Raw genomic sequence first — 22411 nt, forward strand, 5'->3', positions numbered from 1 at the left:
ACAAAGGGATTTAACTTACTTTAAAGGTTATTATGTTTTGTCTGCTGGATTAAAATTGCTTCCAAAGTTATTAGAGAAACTTAACATTAGCACTTACTTTTCTATAAAGAAACAAACCACACACACACAAAGGTGCAGCATTATACAGTAATTATCCAAAATGCTACCGCTTGGAATAATAAGGATGCTGTGTGTTTACATAGAATCTTTCTTTTCCAAAGAATTCAAATAGCTATACCACTCATATCCCATTATTCCTATCAACAGTCTTCTATGAGCTATGCGGGTGGCAAGGATAATTATCTACATTAGATAGGAGGAATAACTGAGGCACAGAGAAACATTCAGGATCACACAATAAGGAAACAGCAATTGTGGATTTACTATATAAAACATTTTACCTGTCTAGAGTTTTGCTGTTTAAGTAAAATATATATTTCTCTTTTCCACTTGATTCTCTGAAGACAATTTGCAGCATCTTTCCTTTTTGGGGACTCATCTCTGACCCCTTCTTTGCATGCAATCTCTTTGCATGCAATCTCTACCTTAGCACTTATCAGAGTTGTAATACTTCATTTATTTGCCTACCTCTGTCCTGATATTATATTCTTCTTGAGGGCCAGCACTTGCTCATCTCTGTACCTCCAATGCTTGAAAAATAGCTGATGCTTCTTAAATGTCTGTTGGTTGAATGAATGAAAGAAAAAACAATGAATGAATTAATGGACAATCTTCTAAGAAGAATTTCTGACAAGGTAACAATAAATGCAAATTTGGGCTTAAACTAAATATGTCTTATCTGATTTTACCTTTGCTGTGACAAATATGTCCACCTCACAAGTCTTTTAAAAATCCAGTGAATACATTTAGAGATGATTCCTTCCCTGCCTGGGCTGTTGAATTTACTGTTTGGAACAATAAACTGAGACTTGCGAATATATAGGGCTCCAGATGGTCTACTGTAATTATTTTCCCCATAGCCTTCTTTTTTTGATATCTAAGAGAAAGCATTTAGATATGGAGGTTTTGGGGAGTGTTAATATATAGTTATTATGCTGTCCCCAAAACCCTTTCCTCTGTGTATTGAATCTTAAAGCCAGATTGTTACTTGGGGTAAGGGGTATAAACCCCCAAATAACAATAGGAACAATGAATGCTCTTCAAGGAGACTACAAATCTAACTCTCTTTTATACATTTTTCAGTGATCAACACAAGAAAGGCAAGGTAATATATGTTCATCTTTACCAGATGTACTTTATGTATCCCCTTATGTTGGAAGCCTAGCAGGAGTAGAATGTCACAACAGACATTTACTGAAATACCTGGGGAAATGTAACAAAAAGTGTTAGAGGAAAATGGTCTTTCAGCTAAATTACCTAATATATTTGCTAATGGTATCTGATTTAAAAGCCATAAAAATACCAAGTTAAAAGCACATTAGAAGATGTGTTATATTTATAAGTGTTTGTCACCTTGGCAACAAAAGCTATATTCCAAATCTAACACTAGCTATGATGGGCCAAGACCTTTTAAAATTGGTAAATACTCTTTATGGCAATGATCTGCTTTCAGCTACTGAATGTTAGAACTAGAAAAGGCAAGTTCTTCATTGCATAACAAGTTTTTTTTTTTCTTGTTGTTTGTTTTGCTAGCTTTCTACTATGGGTAAGCTTTTTCTTTCTATTAGTTACGATGGTTTATCATTAACAAGAAAAACATTGCATTTTCAAATAAAGCATCAGTCTTAATTTTTCCCTTCTTGTACTCAGAAATGCAGATATAATAACTTGAAGGTTCCTAAAGACAGAGTTTATCTACCAACTTTACATTTCAGTTTATCAACCACATCACGGACCCTGGTCCATGGATGAAATACCACAGGTGTACATTATAAAATCGACCTTGCTACAAAAATCATCCTCCTAGACCACAAACACAGTAAGATAAGCAAAATGAGAAGACAGAAAAACACAAAGCAGATGAAGGAGCAAGATAAAAACCCACCAGACCTAACAAATGAAGAGGAAATAGGCAGTCTACCTGAAAAAGAATTCAGAATAATGATACTAAAGATGATCCAAAATCTTGGAAATAGAAGAGAGAAAATGCAAGAAACATTTAACAAGGACCTAGAAGAACTAAAGATGAAACAAGCAATGATGAACAACACAATAAATGAAATTAAAAATACTCTAGATGGGATCAATAACAGAATAACTGAGGCAGAAGAACAGATAAGTGACCTGGAAGATAAAATAGTGGAAATAACTACTGCACAGCAGAATAAAGAAAAAAGAATGAAAAGAACTGAGGACAGTCTCAGAGACCTCTGGGACAACATTAAACCCACCAACATTTGAATTATAGGGGTTCCAGAAGAAGAAGAGAAAAAGAAAGGGACTGAGAAAATATTTGAAGAGATTATAGTAGAAACTTCCCTAATATGGGAAAGGAAATAGTTAATCAAGTCCAGGAAGCACAGAGAGTCCCATACAGGGTAAATCCAAGGAGAAACATGCCAAGACACGTATTAATAAAACTGTCAAAACTGAAAAACAAAGAAAACATATTAAAAGCAGCAAGGGAAAAACAACAAATAACACACAAGGCAATCCCCATAAGGTTAACAGCTGATCTTTCAGCAGAAACTCTGCAAGCCAGAAGGGACTAGCAGGACATATTTAAAGTGATGAAGAAGAAAAACCGACAACCAAGATTACTCTACCAAGCAAGTATCTCATTCAGATTTGATGGAGAAATTAAAACCTTTACAGACAAGCAAAAGCTGAGAGAGTTCAGTACCACCAAACCAGCATTACAACAAATGCTAAAGGACCTTCTCTAGGCAAGAAACACAGGAGAAGGAAAAAACTTACAATAACAAACCCAAAACAATTAAGAAAATGGGAACAGGAACATACATATCGATAATTACCTTAAATGTAAATGGATTAAATGCTCGCACCAAAAGACACAGATTGGCTGAATGGATACAAAAACAAGACCCATATATATGCTGTCTACAAGAGACCCACTTCAGACCTAGAGACACATACAGACTGAAAGTGAGGGGATGGAAAAAATTATTCCCTGCAAATGGAAACCAAAGAAAGCAGGAGTAGCAATTCTCATATCAGACAAAATAGATTTTAAAATAAAGACTATTAGAAGAGACAAAGAAGGACACTACATAATGATCAAGGGATTGACCCAAGAAGAAGACACAACAATTGTAAATATTTATGCACCCAACATAGGACCATCTCAATACATAAGGCAAATACTAACAGCCATAAAAGGGGAAATTGACAGTAACACATTCATAGTAGGGGACTTTAACACCCCACTTTCACCAATGGACAGATCATCCAAAATGAAAATAAATAAGGAAACACAAGCTTTAAACGATACATTAAACAAGATGGACTTAATTGATATTTATAGGACATTCCATTCAAAAAGAACAGAATACACATTTTTCTCAAGTGCTCATGGAACATTCTCCAGGATAGATCATATCTTGGGTCACAAATCAAGCACTGGTAAATTTCAAAAATTTGAAATTGTATCAAGTATCTTTTCCGACCACAACGCTATGAGACTAGATATCAATTACAGGAAAAGATCTGTAAAAAATACAAACACATGGAAGCTAAACAATATACTACTTAAGAACGAAGTGATCACTGAAGAAATCAAAGAGGAAATCAAAAAACACATAGAAACAAGTGACAACGGAGACACGACGACCCAAAACCTATGGGATGCAGCAAAAGCAGTTCTAAGAGGGAAGTTTATAGCAATACAATCCTACCTTAAGAAACAGGAAACATCTCAAATAAATGACCTAACCCTGCACCTAAAGAACTTAGAGAAAGAAGAACAAAAAAACCCCAAAGTTATCAGAAGGAAAGAAATCATAAAGATCAGATCAGAAATAAATGGAAAAGAAATGAAGGAAATGATAGCAAAGATCAATAAAACTAAAAGCTGGCTCTTTGAGAAGATAAACAAAATTGATAAACCATTAGCCAGACTCATCAAGAAAAAAGGGAGAAGACTCAAATCAATAGAATTAGAAATGAAAAAGGAGAAGTAACAACTGACACTGCAGAAATACAAAAGATCATGAGAGATTACTACAAGCAACTCTATGCCAATAAAATGGACAACCTGGAAGAAATGGACAAATTCTTAGAAATGCACAACCTGCCAAGCCTGAATCAGGCAGAAATAGAAAATATGAACAGACCAATCACAAGCACTGAAATTGAAACTGTGATTAAAAATCTTCCAACAAACAAAAGCCCAGGACCAGATGGCTTCACAGGCGAATTCTATCAAACATTTAGAGAAGAGCTAACACCTATCCTTCTCAAACTCTTCCAAAATATAGTAGAGGGAGGAACACTCCCAAACTCATTCTACGAGGCCACCATCACCCTGATACCAAAACCAGACAAAGATGTCACGAAGAAAGAAAACTATAGACCAATATCACTGATGAACAGAGATGCAAAAATCCTCAACAAAATACTAGCAAACAGAATCCAACAGCACATTATAAGGATCATACATCATGATCAACTGTGGTTTTTTCCAAGAATGCAAGGATTCTTCAATATACGCAAATGAATCAATGTGATACACCATATTAACAAATTGAAGGAGAAAAACCATATGATCATCTCAATAGATGCAGAAAAAGCTTTCAACAAAATTCAACACCCATTTATGATAAAAACCCTGCAGAAAGTAGGCATAGAGGGAACTTTCCTCAACATAATAAAGGCCATATATGACAAACCCACAGCCAACATCAACCTCAATGGTGAAAAACTGAAAGCATTTCCACTAAGATCAGGAACAAGACAAGGTTGCCCACTCTCACCACTCTTATTCAACATAGTTTTGGAAGTTTTAGCCATAGCACTCAGAGAAGAAAAGGAAATAAAAGGAATCCAAATTGGGAAAGAAGAAGTAAAGCTGTCACTGTTTGCAGATGACATGATACTATACATAGAGAATCCTGAAGATGCTACCAGAAAACTACTAGAGCTAATCCATGAATTTGGTAAAGTAGCAGGATACAAAAGTAATGCACAGAAATCTCTGGCATTCCTATACACTAATGATGAAAAATCTGAAAGTGAAATCAAAAAAACACTCCCATTTACCACTGCAACAAAAAGAATAAAATATCTAGGAATAAACCTACCTAAAGAGACAAAAGACCTGTATGCAGAAAATTATAAGACACTGATGAAAGAAAATAAAGATGATACAAATAGATGGAGAGATATACCATGTTCTTGGATTGGAAGAAACAACATTGTGAAAATGACTCTACTACCCAAAGCAATCTACAGATTCAATGCAATCCCTATGAAACTACCACTGGCATTTTTCACAGAACTAGAACAAAAATTTCACAATTTGTATGGAAACACAAAAGACCCCGAATAGCCAAAGCAATCTTGAGAACAAAAAACGGAGCTGGAGGAATCAGGCTCCCCGACTTCAGACTATACTACAATGCTACAGTAATCAAGACAGTATGGTACGGGCACAAAAACAGAAATATAGATCAATGGAACAGGACAGAAAGCCCAGAGATAAACTCACGTACATATGGTCACTTTATCTTTGATAAAGGAGGCAGGAGTGTACAGTGGAGAAAGAACAGCCTCTTCAATAAGTGGTGATGGGAAAACTGGACAGCTACATGTAAAAGTATGAGATTAGATTACTCCCTAACACCATACACAAAAATAAGCTCAAAATGGATTAAAGACCTAAATGTAATGCCAGACAGTATCAAACTCCTAGAGGAAAGCGTAGGCAGAACATTCTATGACATAAATCACAGCAAGATCCTTTTTGACCCACCTCCTAGAGAAATGGAAATAAAAACAAAAATAAACAAATGGGACCTAATGAAACTTCAAAGCTTTTGCATAGCAAAGGAAACCATAAACAAGACCAAAAGACAACCCTCAGAATGGGAGAAAATATTTGCAAATGAAGCAACTGGCAAAGGATTAATCTCCAAAATTTACAAGCAGCTCATGCACCTCAATAACAAAAAAGCAAACAACTCAATCCAAAAACGGGCAGAAGACCTAAATAGACATTTCTCCAAAGAAGATATACAGACTGACAACAAACACATGAAAGAATGTTCAACATCATTAATCATTAGAGAAATGCAAATCAAAACTACAATGAGATATCATCTCACACCAGTCAGAATGGCCATCATCAAAAAATCTAGAAACAATAAATGCTGGAGAGGGTGTGGAGAAAAGGGAACACTCTTGCACTGCTGGTGGGAATGTGAATTGGTACAGCCACTATGGAGAACAGTATGGAGGTTCCTTAAAAAACTAAAAATAGAACTACCATATGACCCAGCAATCCCACTACTGGGCATATAGCCTGAGAAAACCGTAATTCAAAAAGAGTCATGGACCAAAATGTTCATTGCAGCTCTATTTACAATAGCCAGGAGATGGAAACAACCTTAGTGTCCATCATCGGATGAATGGATAAAAGAAGATGTGGCACATATATACAATGGAATATTACTCAGCCATAAAAAGAAACGAAATTGAGCTATTTGTAATGAGGTGGATGGACCTAGAGTCTGTCATACAGAGTGAAGTACGTCAGAAAGAGAAAGACAAATATCGTATGCTAACATATATATATGGAATTTAAGAAAAAGAATGTCATGAAGAACCTAGGGGTAAGACAGGAATGAAGACACAGACCTACTAGAGAATGGACTTGAGGATATGGGGAGGGGGAAGGGTAAGCTGTGACAAAGCGAGAGAGTGGCATGGACATATACACACTACCAAACATAAGTAGATAGCTAGTGGGAAGCAGCCGCATAGCACAGGGATATCAGCTCGGTGCTTTGTGACCACCTAGAGGGGTGGGATAGGGAGGGTGGGAGGGAGAGAGATGCAAGAGGGAAGAGATATGGGAACATATGTATATGTATAACTGATTCACTTTGTTATAAAGCAGAAGCTAGCACACCATTGTAAAGCAATTATATTCCAATAAAGATGTTAAAAAAAAAATCATCCTCCTAAACACCTGGGTAGAATATGTTTAGTTTAATAGGGGATTTTACACATGTAAGTTTTCATACACCTTTACCTTCCTAGTGAGCTGCATGATGACTGAAACATTACCTTTCACTGTGTCTCACTAAAATTCTGCTTCCTACTTAAAACTAGTAAAAATGGATGATTTGGTAATGGAAACCCATGTTTTAAAAGGTGGATTTCGGATGGACCTGAAGGAGGTTTAGATATGGACTCTTACCATTCTTTGCTCATTTCCTAAGCTCCAATCTAATTTCCAAATCCTATTTTAAAATGTTTGGGCTATGTGCCAGTCAAAGATTATAATTCCAAGAGTCTAACTAGATTCCCATGTGGTTGAACCAATTTTCAGAAGTAAACCATGGAAAAGGTCTGGGTAAACACACATTCTCTGTGGGCTGTGGCTATTCACTGAGAGCCTAGACAAGTTGTCTCTGCAGCCAGCTTGGGAAAACCCAAGCCCAACTCGTGATTTGTAATCATGCTCAGCAGGTTCTCAAACAGACGGGCAACTCAAAGGGCTGAAGACTATCCCTCCTAAGTAACCTTCTCTAACACAAGTAGAGCATGTCCTTCTGCCCAGAAGAATCAGTAAAAATGCCCTACCATAAAAGCAGAGGCTAAATAGTGCCAGGAAGTATATCATTGCTTTCTTTTTATTTTCTAAAGAATAAGGTCTTCTCAGTGAACACAGAAAATAAGGTTTAGTTTATGAGACAGGGATATTAATAGTGCAGAAAGAGAATGTTCTAAAAGAGAACATAAGCCTCCAGCTTGGAACTAATAAATTAAGGTTGCAGCTTTGAGTTCAAATATAAACCTATAAACCATGTGAACAAAGCTGACAAAATATACTCAAATGTAGTTAACCAGATTTACCTTCCATTGACTGAAGCCGAGGAATCACGTGGATTGACACGTATTCTAGCAGTTAAACACATTTTTCATTTGACTGATAAACGTAACTCACCTCTGGAGAATGTGTTCTGGTTATATCACTAAGCCCTTTGTTTAACTCCTAACAAATCATTTACCAAGTCATAATCTGTTGGCAAAAACCTTTGTCCATTTTTGCCTCAATATGATTTTTAAATAGCTTTGATGGAAAATTACAGCACCTTGTTTTAAAATCATCATATATCATATTATTTAAAGTGCTGACTACATAATCTCATTCTATACTCCAGAGAATACAAGCAAAAGGCTACTGATGGCCCGAATTTCACCAAATGCAAAGACACAAGATACCTCAAAATAACTGCCTTAGCTGAGAGACAAATACAACATGTAGCATCATTCAAATTTCTTCCTAAGGGGATAATGAACCCACGAGGGAATAGACTGATTTTTTTTTTTTGGCGGTACGCGGGCCTCTCACTGTTGTGGTCTCTCCCGTTGCGGAGCACAGGCTCCGGACGCGCAGGCTCAGCGGCCATGGCTCACGGGCCCAGCCGCTCCGCGGCATCTGGGATCTTCCCGGACCGGGGCATGAACCCATGTGCCCTGCATCGGCAGGCGTACTCTCAACCACTGCGCCACCAGGGTAGCCCTAGACTGATTTTTTTTTTTCTCAAATTTATACCCTCTACATAGTAGGCAAGCAATAAATATTTGTAGAATTGAAAATGAATATTACAAAGATGAACTTCAGTAAGTCTACTTTATGCATTCCACATGCTATCCACAAATTAAGGAATGGTTGTCTACACAAATACGTAGCCAAGAAAAGATGTCAGAAGTAGGAGTAAAAAAAAAAATAACATGATCCTTTTCCACTTTGTTGATGTTTTTGTGTGAACACGTTTGCCTTTTAGACCTGAAAGACGAGTAAAAATTAGGTAAAGAGGATGGGGCCATAGTAGTGTAACCCAAGGTGGAAAGTGAGAATTAGAATGGCAGGAACATTAAGGAGACTTGCCTTTCTAGAGTGAAAGTTGTAGGTTTAAGTGAGGAGGAAATGTATTTAAGTAGGTAGGGTGGGGCCAGCTGTAGACCAAGAACGGAAACTATTTGTGAAGAGCCAGGCCTTGCACAGTTTCCCTCAGGTGATTCCTCATGACACAACTTTGCAGTGGGTATGATTTTCCTTACTTACAGATTGGAGAGAGTCTCAGAAAGTTTAAATGCCTAACCTGGTGGTTCTCTGCAAGTAAAGATGAGACATAATCCAACATTCCTTCCACTACACTATATTGTATTGAAAACCTGGCAGACAGACATAGAGATTAACACGCATAGAAAGCGACAGCATTTAAACCAAGTCCAGAAAAATCAAATCTAAATAAACAATTAAAAAATACAAATGGCTCAAGAGGGCCCCTAACTGCCCTGGGATTTTTCCATGTGTGAAATGAGCAACATCAGCACATAATCACGTTCTTAACCTCAACAGGGTGACCTGATTAACTTTCAGTTATACATTTCAAAGTAGTACTGATTAAGACTTTGCTGCTTAGAGTGTTACTGTTCATCATTCCAGAAAACCTCAGGTCTGACTTGGAAAACATAAAATATTCTAAAGGCGGATCTGGTTACAGAAATTTAGACATTGTCTTTTACTGGCAACCTGACAAATCTGCTGCCTACTCTCCTCCCTTTGTGGTTTGCATGCTGCTTCCATAGACGACACTGGCAACCCATTCGGAAGTTGTTTGTTGTGCTTTGGTTTATGTTTCATACAACAACTTCCCTGAGCCACTTCTAAGAGAGGATAATAATGACACATTTGAAATTTTCTCCCCAGAAAAGGAGGCTGTGGTGAAAATGCGAGACGACATTTAAGCAACTACCATTAAAGGCATTTTAATTTTCTGTTGACAAACACGGTTTTCCAAATGATTTACAGTGAAGTTTCTGGGCTGACAGCCATACAGCCTGTCTAGGACTATGTTTTCTGGTTCTACCAAAGTGCTAATGAAATCTTCATTCTTCCGCTGGTTACTTTCAGTGGGGGACCTAATAATGTCTTGAAAATCACAGTGCTATTTGGGTTCCTGGTTCCGCAGCTTGTGCTCTCACCTTCCTGGAGTGTCTCGTCCCCATCTCTTAGACCAGGCTGTCCTAATCCCAAACGCTAATAATGTCAGACCTGGGAGAGGAGTGCTTTAAGGTGCACTGGCCCCACGCTCAGCAGCACGCATATCCTCTCAGCAAAAGCGGCCTAGTTCTCAGGCCCCAGTTCTGCAACCTGGAGTTTTATCTTGTTTCAGATTCAGTCTCCACTAACTTTAATGTTTTCCTATGTTGGGGCAGGACAGGAGTAAAGACGCAGATGTAGAGAATGGACTTGAGGACACAGGGACGGGGAAGGGTAAACTGGGATGAAGTGAGAGAGTGGCATGGACGTATATACACTGCCGAATGTAAAATAGATAGCTAGTGGGAAGCAGCTGCATAGCACAGGGAGATCAGCTCAGTGCTTGTGACCACCTAGAGGGGTGGGATAGGGAGGGTGGGAGGGAGATGCAGGAGGGAAGAGATATGGGGATATATGTATATGTATAGCTGATTCACTTTGGTATAAAGCAGAAACTAACACACCATTGTAAAGCAATTATACTCTAATAAAGGTGTTAAAAAAAATGTTTTCCTATGTTGAATGCCATCTGTCTTTTTAGCTTGATAGATACTCAGTCTCTCTTGAAGAGTGAAGCTCTGTTGTGCTTTTGTTACTTTTTCCTCTCTGGCCTCGTGTTATACACAGGTTCTGCAACTTCCCTGGTGCTTAATGACTGCCCTTCTACTTGTCTAGATTTTTAGTTTTGTTTTCAGTATTATTTTGTATGATACCCTCATTTTACAGACAAGAAAATCAAAACATAAGAAAGTTGGAAGGTTTGCCTAAGGTCTCAACACTGATGACTGGAACTTAGGTCTGTGAATTTTGAGACATATATGCTTTTATATATTGTTGGGTTAAGGCTATTAGATGTTTCCTTTTAAGATATTATTCACTTTTACTTGCATTGTATCTAATATGTCAAGAAATCTTTGGGAAAGTAAGTTGTCCCCAAACTTAAAAAAAATGTTAAAAATAAAAAGCAAAATACCTACCCTTGTTCAAGGACATTAGTCCACAGGAGGTTTAGTTTATATAGTTTTAAGAAGCACATTTTTTAAAAAAGCATGAGCTTGTTTTATCAGTCATCCTGTTTCTAAACTGTTATTATGATAGACCTCCATTTTATTAAAACATTCTCTTTCCCTTTAGAAGAATTTTTGCTATAATATAAAAAGTGAGGAATTGTTTTCCATTTCAAAAGTTGGTTTTTACTATTCTAGTGTGTGAATTCTAGCTGAGAGCATGCCCATTTTTATTTCTCCACATCTATGTCTCACCCTATTATTTCCCTCTTAATTCTACCTAGAACAGTACTATCACTCCAATGGAAGGATTTTTTCACCAGTTTCCTCCCTAGGCCATTAATATGTCAATAGACCTCTGCTAAGTCTATTACAGTTTAAGACACCTTACTTTATATTAAAATACAATTAGATACACAGTTATTTAAAAAAATCAATAACTATGTTATGTTTTAAATGCTTCACATTTATGGGAACTAGAGATGTCATATGTTCTTCAAGGGTTTTCATTGAACAAAATTTATAATAAAGCCATAAAACCTTATCCCTATGGATCATTTAATCGGAAATGAAAATAATAATACATTACAATGAGACCTCAGATGATGAGAATTTTTGTTGAATTTTATCCCTCCCACATGTCCTGCCTTTTTCTGGAATGGTAGCAGGTGACACACAACTGGCTGCTCACATTTACAAACTGGGTCTACACAAAACCTTTTCTTAGTCCTTAACTCTGTGTTCCTGTTATGTCCCAGTCATGTGGATGTGACCTGCTGCCACTTATGGAGAAACAATCTCTGAGGCATCTGACTTTTATCTGACTAGACATCTATGTTTTTCAGAAAATAACTGCAGTCAAAGACAAAGCCAGTCTTTTTTCTTTTTATGGTTTTTTATTTTATATCTTGTTTAAGAATGTCTTCCCTACTCAACCCTGCGCAGAAGTCTTAAAGCTGTTCTACTGTACTTTCTTCTCAAAGTTTTAAAATTTTGAAGTTTTGCCATTCATGGATAAATCAACAAACCGTTTTGAAGTGTGTGTGTGTGTGTGTGTTTGTGTGTGTGTGAGTGTGTGTGTATGAACAGAGTGAAGTAGGGCTTTTAAAGAATTCCTGTAACTAGTTTTCTCAACATATTGGAGTGACTAGTTCATGCTTTCCCAATTGAGCCTCATTGCCAGCCCTGTCATATATGAAGTTTCCATATTGCGTGAGTCTCTTCCTAGCCATTCCATTCTGTTCTGTCAGTTTCCCCAAAGTAATAATATCACTTTACCTTATTTGTGATTGCTTTCAAATACATGTATATCTGATAAGGCAAGTCCCCTCACCTTGTTCTTCTACTTCTTCAGGAGTATCTTGGCTATTCTTAGTTCTTTGTTCTTCCAAATGAATTTTAGAATCAAGTTTTCAATTAAAAAACTATCTGCTGTAACCATACTTATCAGACAAAAATTATCATGAGGAAGTCTACTTAATTACTTTGTAAAATTTGAATTCTTATAATGCAGCACTTATCTACAAAATTTTATAGCTCCTGTATTCTTGATGACATAAGTACATATTTGTTGATGAGTATATAGAGGAAATACAAGTACAAAATTAATTTGATCATCCTTGTTCTATATTAGATTTGCATATTCCTACCTAATTGGCTCATGTGATCCTCTTCTAGATCATTTATATATTTGTATAAGTTAGGGTTCTATGTTAGTCAAGGTTCAATCCAGGAAAGAGAGACCACTTTAGGTATTTATAAGCAGGAAGAATTTACATAGAAAATGAGTTCTTATGAAATCATCAGAAGTGTGGAAGGATCAGGCAGTACTCTGGGTCTTTAGAAGGGATTGCAGAATAATACAAAACTGATTCACAAGCTACTACCACTGAGGTGCTATTGGAGCCATGCCTGAGTCAAGAACCTGCTACCACTCTGCTGCCACTGCTGCTCTGGCTCTGGGTACCCAAGAAGCTACAATGCAGGGATTAGATCAGAGCAAGCAGCCACTGCTGCTGTTGCTGCCATCACCACCAGTTCTTCTCACCAAGGAAGCTGCAGGTGGACAGCAGGACACTGTTTCAAAGAAATCTGATTTTCACAACCATGTTTTTCAGGAGAGAGTCAAAAAGGGACAGAAAAATGGCCTCTGCCTCACTTCAGTCTAAATCCTATACTGAGGTCTCAAAGTTTTTGTAAAACCTTGAAAGTGGAACACATTTAGTTTGTCAGAATGATAGATTTGAATATTTTAGTACAGATCTTTCAGTTATATAGGTAAGTTTTGCTTCATGTTTTAAGTATCTCATTTTACAGGTATAGAAAATAAGGTACTTCAAGGAATATAAAGAAAGAGTTTCCTTTGCATAATGTCACATAAATGGATATAGAACTAGTTATGGAAGCCAGTCTTTTGTCAGTGTTCCTATACATGCCTTAATAATTAAGGAGCTCTGTCTTTAACTGGCTTTCTTATATAGGAAGTATATTTTGGATTCTCATCCATATATAGCACTTATGCACAGTACATTTCAGAGAGCAACCTAACTTACATCTACCTGACTTATCTGATGCTTGCATCCGTAAGGTCCCTAAGCTGTCATGATGACAGCATGATTCAAAATTAATGACAAATGGAAATTCACAGGCCCCTAGAAAAGAAAGCTTCTCCCACACTGTTCAGAAAAAACTTAATGCAAGTATATGGGAAAGAAAGTTGCTGCCAAAATGCAATTATGACCCACAACAGAATGTGTCCCCCAAAGTCACCACCATGCTATTAGCAAGAATTCTTCAAAATAAATTCTAATGAAGCTCCCAAAACCTTGTAAGGCCGAACATTACCAATATGAGTTCCTCATTTGCTTGGTTATGGGTCAGGGAAAATCTGAAGGAAATTGTTTGTTTCCAAGTCTCTCTTACTCTCACTCCCCCTTCCACGTCACCTCCTGTGATGATGGAGCTACTGTTACAGTTCTTACTCTCTCTAGGGTCTACTATTTCCCCGTTCTACTAATGCCCAGGATATGGGACTTCCTTTGATCAATGAGTGTTTATAGATGTCACGGGCACTTAAGCTTGAAGCTGTTATATGGTGGAGCTTGTTCTCTCTTGGGCCTCTGCCTTTGCCATGAGAAGAACATGCCTCGGCTAGCCAGCTATTCACAGAAAGATGGGGAACAGAGCCTCTTGGTAGACATATAGACCTGCATTTTGAACCTGAGAAGCCCAGTAGATCCCAGCCAGCCTAGGGCAACTGATCTCCCCCTGATTTGCGTATGCATGAGCAAGCCTAGTACAGATCAGCAGTTGACCTACAGATGTGTGGTAAATATATGATTATTGTTGTATGTCACTGAGATTTTGTGACTGTTTATTATTCTGTGTTATTGCAGCAGTGGCTAACAGATTCACTCCTAATTCTCTCTCTCCTGTCTCTCCCTCTCTCTCTTTCTCTCCTTGTCTTTATCTTCTTCACCCTTGAGAAGTGTCCCTCCTCAGCTGATGCAGGTCCCTTAGTTATGTCAGCTGTCTGCTAGATAATAAATCCCAGGTAATCTACTTTTGAAGTCTATTACATCAAAGGAAAAGAATCCACATAAAAGGATTTGAGCAGGCAATTCTCATTAGCAATGCCTCTTTTCTAACAGGCATTTTTGAAATGTTTTTATTATTCACGTGTACATATCACTATCATTGTGATTAATTTTCACTATAACACCATATAAGATGAATCAAAGTATATAATAAAAATGATATTGAGGGTAACTGACTTGTGAGCCATTTGTTATCCCATATTATGGTATTTTCTAGGATATAATCAATTGTGAGAGGAGTCTCAAAAAATCTGGACTTGCCTGGTGGCGCAGTGGTTGAGAGTCCGCCTGCCGATGCAGGGGACACGGGTTCGTGTCCCGGTCCGGGAAGATCCCACATGCCGCAGAGCAGCTGGGCCCGTGAGCCATGGCTGCTGAGCCTGCGCGTCCGGAGCCTGTGCTCGGCAACGGGAGAGGCCACGGCAGTGAGAGGCCCGCGTACCGCAAAAAAAAAAAAAAAAAATCCAAGCCCCCACAATATATAATATCTTTTTTTCCCCTGATCTCGTTTGTTCTTTTTTTTCCAGCCTGTCTATTATGGAACAGTTTGCCAGGCACAGAGTTACCATTCCCTTTTCTCCTTTACCACGTAAATGTCAGTTGAAAATGTGCCAAGTTCCAGATACAATAGAATCATAATACTACCACTGTGCTTCTGGATTAATTAATCATAATGAATGAAGTTTTTCGTGATTTTGTATGCCAAGCCTGGAAGCATAATTTAATTTCATCTTTGACTTCTGTAGCCTGAAGCAACCACTTAAACTCAGCTGTCATAAAGCTTTTGGAGGGAGATCAAAAAACACTAAATAATAATAAAAAAAGATTGCAAAAAGGCATAAGAGGAAGTAGAAAAGAAATCTTTAAATATATCAAAAGAAGGACATATATGTATGTATAAAAGAATATATATATACATACATATATACATACGTATATATGTATGTATAAAACAAACAATACAATATTGTTTGTTTCCAAATATGAGAATAAAATGTGATGACACTACCTTAAAAAAATCTTTGTTTTTTTCCTCCCGAACTATCTGGAAATAGTGTTAGACATAAACAAAACCCACACTGGAACACTGAATGGGAACACTGAGAGCCTCAGTGAAGACTAAACTAATTTGAAATCTATCAGAACTTATTTTCACCTTCAGAACCAGTAAATCATCATGAAACCTCTAAGTTACCCCTGTAACATGGACCTTTAGTTCTGTTTTTGTTTTGTTCTCTTTGTTTGTTTCTAACGTAAGTCCCATCCCCTTGAGGGCTCTCTGTATATGAAGTCAAGTTGCTTGTGGTTTAATTTATAATATATAATATTCACTGTTTTCATTTATTGTGAAAATTAAAATGACCATAAAGAAAAATATAAGAATCCTCTGTAATCCCACCACTTTGAGATATCCCCAGCTAATGTTTGGGTGTAAATAATTTCATTCTTTGTTACCCAGGGTATGTGTGTGTATGCCTGGTGTGTGTATAACAGAATCAGATCATGGAGTACACATTGTTTTTACTTTTAATAAGATAGCAGGAATATCCTTACTTGTCATAGTGTTCAACGCCCTCCTTTTAATGGCTACCTATTTCAGTGATGTTTCATAGACTCCCAAACTGCTCAGAAATAAATAAATAACATTGATGAACATCTAGCAAGAGAGGAGAGTACTAGAATAAGCTCAGTTTGTGCTTGCAAAGACTTTGAGAATACATCTTGGATCTCCAATATTATTTGAATGACAACCACAGAATTTTAAACTTCAAGCTCATTCACCATGATTATAAGTCCCTGAAAACTAGAAATTCATAAGCCTGGTATTTCTGAGAAAATAGTTCCACTTGGAGGATGTTTTTTCTGTATCCTTTGAGAATGATACCTCTGCATTCTTTGCCGCTTTGCTGCTGACACCAGTTAGACACGGCTTTCAGTAATACTCTCAGCATCCACCCGATCCCAGGCATCCAACCCATTGTGACATGACAGAAGCCTAGCGATTTAAATGAACATCTCCATGCTTCTTAGCAGCAAAGAACTGGAGATAAGCAGTATTAAAGCAGCTGACAATACACAGAAAACATATTGAATAGTCAACACCTTCTATTCACCCATAGGATGATTTCTGGGCAGGATTAGTAGGGAGGAGACAAGAAGGAGTATGTGTAAGTTTAAATCTGCAACAAAAGAGATGAGGCAAAGAAGCATGAGCAAGATGGGATGGGAATAATTATTTGATCAGAATGATGAAAATATAACACAAAAGCCACAGGAATCTATTAGGGTGGAAGGGAGAAAATGTGAAAGAACCAAATGAGTTTCATTATAGGAATAGGCCTCAATCCAGAGATTACAGGTGCTTTGATGGTAACTGGGGACCCCCGGCAAAGCAAATCCATTTAATCTTTGATTACCACCTCTAGCCACAGTGGAATAACTGTGGATTTAATTTTAGGTTGAATCTACGACTTCAGGAAAATTATTTGTTTGAATTTTCATCCCATTTAGACTTTTAATAATCATTTTATAAAATGGTGTCAACCCTGCCCAAACCCATTCTCCACTGATGTTAGCAGACAAAGCACTGTATATGGTAGACATTTACTCATACTTTTTTTAAAATGGAAAACTAAACATCAGACTAGTTATAGTTACATATGTGTTCAATTTTCCAAGAAAAAAATTCCTACTGGTTTGTAAGTTGGGAAACAATCATTGTGATGACACTTCCCACCCATCAACCCCAAAGTAGCTGTGAAACAATTCATTGTTCATTTGATGTAGCAATTTTCACAATACAGAACCCAGTGGAAATCTGGAACTGCTTCCTAATGATACCTACCTTATGACTCTAAGAAACTTAAAATAAGTCCCAAAGGACACTCTTAAGGATTAGAAAAGTCTTCCTCTGCCCCAGGATGAGATTATTTACTTATACTGAGGCTTCAATCTGTTTCCAACAGAAAATAGCAGCCAATAGTTGTTGACTGACTAGCTAATTGTCCTAATGCAAGGTCTTTGTGCTATAGCACTTGTGTAGACATTTCTCAGAGATGACACCTGTAATCGAATAGAAAGCCCATGACAATACTTTTCCCCATGGCAAATACTTGGTAGCAACTCTGACTCTGGAATACCATAAGACTTGGCAACAAAGTCTACCAACAGAAATCTACTCTGGTCTCATGCATGGTTTGAGGGGCCACTTTTTCCCCGTTAATCAACCTACAGAGGCCTCTCTTTTTGGAGTTTCCAGAGAATTGGGCTTTTTATTCTATTTCACTTGAAATGGAATTTTACCCGTCTAAGTTCTTCAAGGACAGGTGCCATAGTATAGGTTTTCCAGCCACAATGGTGGGCGTGGGCTGACTTGCTTACCATGTACTCACTGTGATTACTCAATGATGCTAAGACTTACATGCGATGCCTCCCTTCAGCATCCCTTTCTCTGCCCATCCTGGGAAAAGCATTGCTTGTTAGATGCTAGATAAGTTGCTCTTTACTGTTTCTGTCAGATATCATTCAATGAGGGACAGTAATGTGCCTATGGAAATACAGTGAATTGCCTGTTTCATGGCACTAATCTGAAAGCATCCTTGAATTCAATTCAACAGCCTGACTGCCAGATGGCTCTTGAAACCATGTAAGAAAAATGAAAATGGGATTCTTATCTGGGAAGTGCTATACTATAAACGATGAGCATGATATGCTGACTGACCAACTGACTGGTAGGTGGATTATGTTAACACCGGAAAAGCAGAAAGAGATTTACTGAGAGGAAAAAGAACAACACTTTACTTATTAAATTTGCCTACTTGTAAGTTGCCTAGTTTTTTTAAATAGAACTTTTTCCATTTTGTTAAAAAGATAAATGGTCTTAATCCAAACAAAACTGTAAAGTAGTTAAATTTATCTCTGTCACTCATCCCCTTTCTACCCGCTCAGAGAAGCCACTTGTCCAGATCATGTTTATGGTTCTCCCACTTTATCTATGCCCCGCCCCATTAAATGTCATTTGAGGGAAGAATTTGATACTTTCATTCACATGGGATTGAAAAGAATTCCACTAGAATGTGAGCTTTACAAGGGCAAAGACATTTTTTTGTCTATTTTGTTCACTGGCACATTCCAAGCACCTAGACAGGACCTGGCACATAATACTCAGTAAATACTTGCTGTTGAATGATAAGTCTCAATGCTTTTCCTGACCCAGAGGTAACTGCAGTTTTTATTTTATATTCTCGTGTGTGTGTAAGAAAGAGGAAGAGGTCAACTGGGCTACCAGAAGCCGAAGACTTGAGATATTTTGAATCTCATACCTTTACAGGTAAAAGTAATGTGTACAAGACAAAATTGTGAGAATTCTCTCTTCCATGGCCTGTTCTCCTGCTCCTGTTGAGAGGAAGGAATGGGCTGCCTCAAAGGTACCCCAGGGAGAAGGTGAGGCCATGTTGTGGGAAGCTGCATGGAAACCATGCTGTGTGCCTGTTCACACCCAAGAAAGAAGATCGTGTCTGAGATTGTAGCAAAGGCTGAACACCTTTAGTATACCATGACCTAGTAGAGCTAGAAGCTCAATGCAAATCACTTAGAAGATAAATGCAAGTTTCCTGGAAAAATTCTTTAGTACCACCTAGACCGTTAATTTCTGACATTGCCTAACCTTTCTTGGTTTCTGACTCAGTTTCACTCTGAAGTCTGAATTCTAGAACAACATCAGACAGAGCTCCCAATATATCTATTGTGACTCTCTTTTCCCCTCCCTTGTCTCTGCTTCCCAGATTATAAATATAACCTGACTCTGGTCATGCAGGTGTGACGCTGTGCAACATATTCCAGGGTCTTGGCCCTGCTCTACCTCAGTGCAGGGGGCAGCGGGTAGGTTTAGGAATGTGGGGCTTTTATCTCTAATTCCTAAGGAAAGAATACTCAAAATATTTAAAAATTTCATTTTCTTATAATTATTTGTAAGATTATCAATGATTTCAAATGTAAAAGGAAAAACTTTTTTTTTTAATATCAATTAATTAATTTTTGGCTGCTTTGGGTCTTCATTGCTGCGAGCGGGCTTTCTATAGTTGCGGCAAGCAGGGGCTACTCTTCGTTGCGGTGCATGGGCTTCTCATTGCAGTGGCTTCTCCTGTTGTGGAGCATGGGCTCTAGGCATGTGGGCTCAGTAGTTACGGCACACGGGCTTAGTTGCTCCGCTGCATGTGGGATCTTCCCGGACCAAGGCTCGAACCCATGTACCCTGCACTGTTAGGCAGATTCTTAACCATGGTTATGTAAACAAATCTACTATAATAAAAGTTAATGCAACAGAAAAATTTAGGAAATACTTACAGAAATAATTTATAGTATATCATCTCTTTGCAAAATCTTCCCCAACCCCAAAAGTGGAGTGTGGATTTGGTCTACCCAGCATCACCCCTCTTGGTCACAGAACAATCCTTGCCTTTTGGGGGAGCTTCCCCTCCCCTACAAAGACTCATGAATAATGCACATGGGTCTGGTCCCTCATATGACCCTAGCAGACCTCAACACATCACTTCCCAGGAGGATTCTGTTGTCTCCCTCCATACAGTTTCTCTATGAGCTGAGAATATGTTTTATCTTTGTTTCCCTAGTGTTTAGTACAGTGCTTGGTACATAGTAGGTATTCAATAAGCATTTGTTAAATGAATGAATGAATTCAGAGAGAGTACCAACTACTTAGTAAAGATAGTGTGATGATGTTGTTAAGTTATAGGAGGAAAGCAGAATTATTTCATTCTTAATTTTCCCTTCATCTTTTTTGGCAAGAAAAATGATTTCCAAACAAAGTGGTAGATACAGACTCTAGAGCAGTGATTCTCAAAAACGTGGTCCCTGGACCAGCAGTATCAACGTCACCTGGGAACTTGTTAGAAATAAAAATTCTCAGGGCCCATCTCAGATGCCCTGAATCAGAAACACTGGGAGTAGGGCCCAGGAATCCGTGGTTTAAAAAGCTCTACAGATGATTCTGATAATGCTAAAGTTTGCAGACCACTGGTCTAGAGAGGTAAGAGAAGTAGTAAGATAAAAGAATATAGTATCTGTCTATTTTAATGAGTGAACATGTCTGCTCCTAGATATTTTATGCTCCCAGGATGCTGAAAGAACTGGCAAGTGTGGTCTCCAAGTAAACATTAATTCTTTTGGGGACACTGTAGAAAGTAAGCGAGGGCTCTAAAGGGTCTTGATTTTAAAACAAGGATGAAGATGATCATTTTTGGAAATTACTTACAATGTGAAGTTGATTTCTGGCAAAATAGTAATTGTTTGCTAAACAGACAATATGTCAGCATTTGGGAAGTGATGCAGGAGTCTAGAACTCAGTCTGGATTAACTAAGAAAACTGATGCCTCAGTCATTATTTATCTTTTTTTTTTTTTTTTTTTTGGATAGGGTTAAACACATTGTTAGTCTATAAACCCACTTATTCTAGAAGTAAACATGCCAAAGACTCTGATGATTATTGTTCCTCTGATCACACTTTATTTTAATCTTTTTTTGTACATCTATCTTCTCTACTAGATTACAGGCTTCTTTGTCACCCCAATGCTAGCACAATTTCTGGCACATAATTTCACATTCCAAATGCTTATGTAAATTGAATCAAAAGATATCCTTGGGTAGAAGATAAAAAATATAGGCTGGATAATAATACATTTAACTGGAAATATAGCCAGGAGTATTAATGAATGCAATTTTATGTTTGGTACCTACTAAGTGTTTGATAAACAATTGAATGAAATTATGTCAACCTGAAGCTAGTTGAATGTCACAACAATTTTTGGTCTGGTATTACTCAATATTTATACAGTAACCTGGATATAAAGGACCAATTTCTTCAATAGCTTAATGTGAAAGATGACAGAATATTCAAATTTATCTCAACAGGGAGAGACAAAGGTGGGAAAGAGAAAAAGCAGTACCATCTGCCTGATAAACTCTTATCTCCTTTCATTCTTAATCTAATTCCCTAAGAATATTACCCTCTTCTCTCAAAATTCCAAAACCCAGGGGCTTCCCTGGTGGCGCAGTGGTTGAGAGTCCGCCTGCCGATGCAGGGGACACGGGTTCGTGTCCCGGTCCGGGAAGATCCCACATGCCGCGGAGCGGCTGGGCCCGTGAGCCATGGCCGTTGAGCCTGTGCTCCGCAACGGGAGAGGCCACAACAGTGAGAGGCCCGTGTACCGCAAAACAAAACAAAAAAAAACCAAAAAAAAAAAAATTCCAAAACCCAAATCTTAGTCCTCCTTCCATGAAAATCCTACCCAACTGGACTTTTTAGGACTCTATTTTAATAAATGAAGAAAGCAAACTTCTGAGACTACTCTTCCTAATTTTGGGTTAAGGAAGCCCAAAGATGTTCATCTTAGCAGCTTGCCCACCACCTAGTGCCATATCCATAATAAAGTCTCAATAAATGTGTGACAGATGAAGGAAAACACTTTCCGTTTGACTACACAACCTCTTGAACCACCAAATGATTTCTTAAAACATTTTAACAATCATCACCATTTTTTCTTATCTTTACAGCCTTAATACATTTATTTCATCAAAAAGCCAGCTAACTTTGGGGA

At 37.8% G+C, this 22411-nt stretch overlaps 1 long non-coding RNA gene across 1 annotated transcript in view; it reads right to left on the reverse strand.

Annotated features, from left to right (window-relative positions):
• The window catches only part of LOC109548727 (uncharacterized), a 259164-nt gene that overhangs the window by 176024 nt on the left and 60729 nt on the right, over positions 1-22411 (reverse strand). Inside the window, exon 3 of the long non-coding RNA XR_012333964.1 lies at positions 589-680. This is a non-coding gene — a long non-coding RNA (uncharacterized lncRNA). The remainder of the gene's footprint in view (positions 1-588; positions 681-22411) is intronic.

The sequence above is a fragment of the Tursiops truncatus genome, chromosome 9 (assembly GCF_011762595.2).
Source record: "Tursiops truncatus isolate mTurTru1 chromosome 9, mTurTru1.mat.Y, whole genome shotgun sequence".
NCBI lineage: Eukaryota > Metazoa > Chordata > Mammalia > Artiodactyla > Delphinidae > Tursiops > Tursiops truncatus.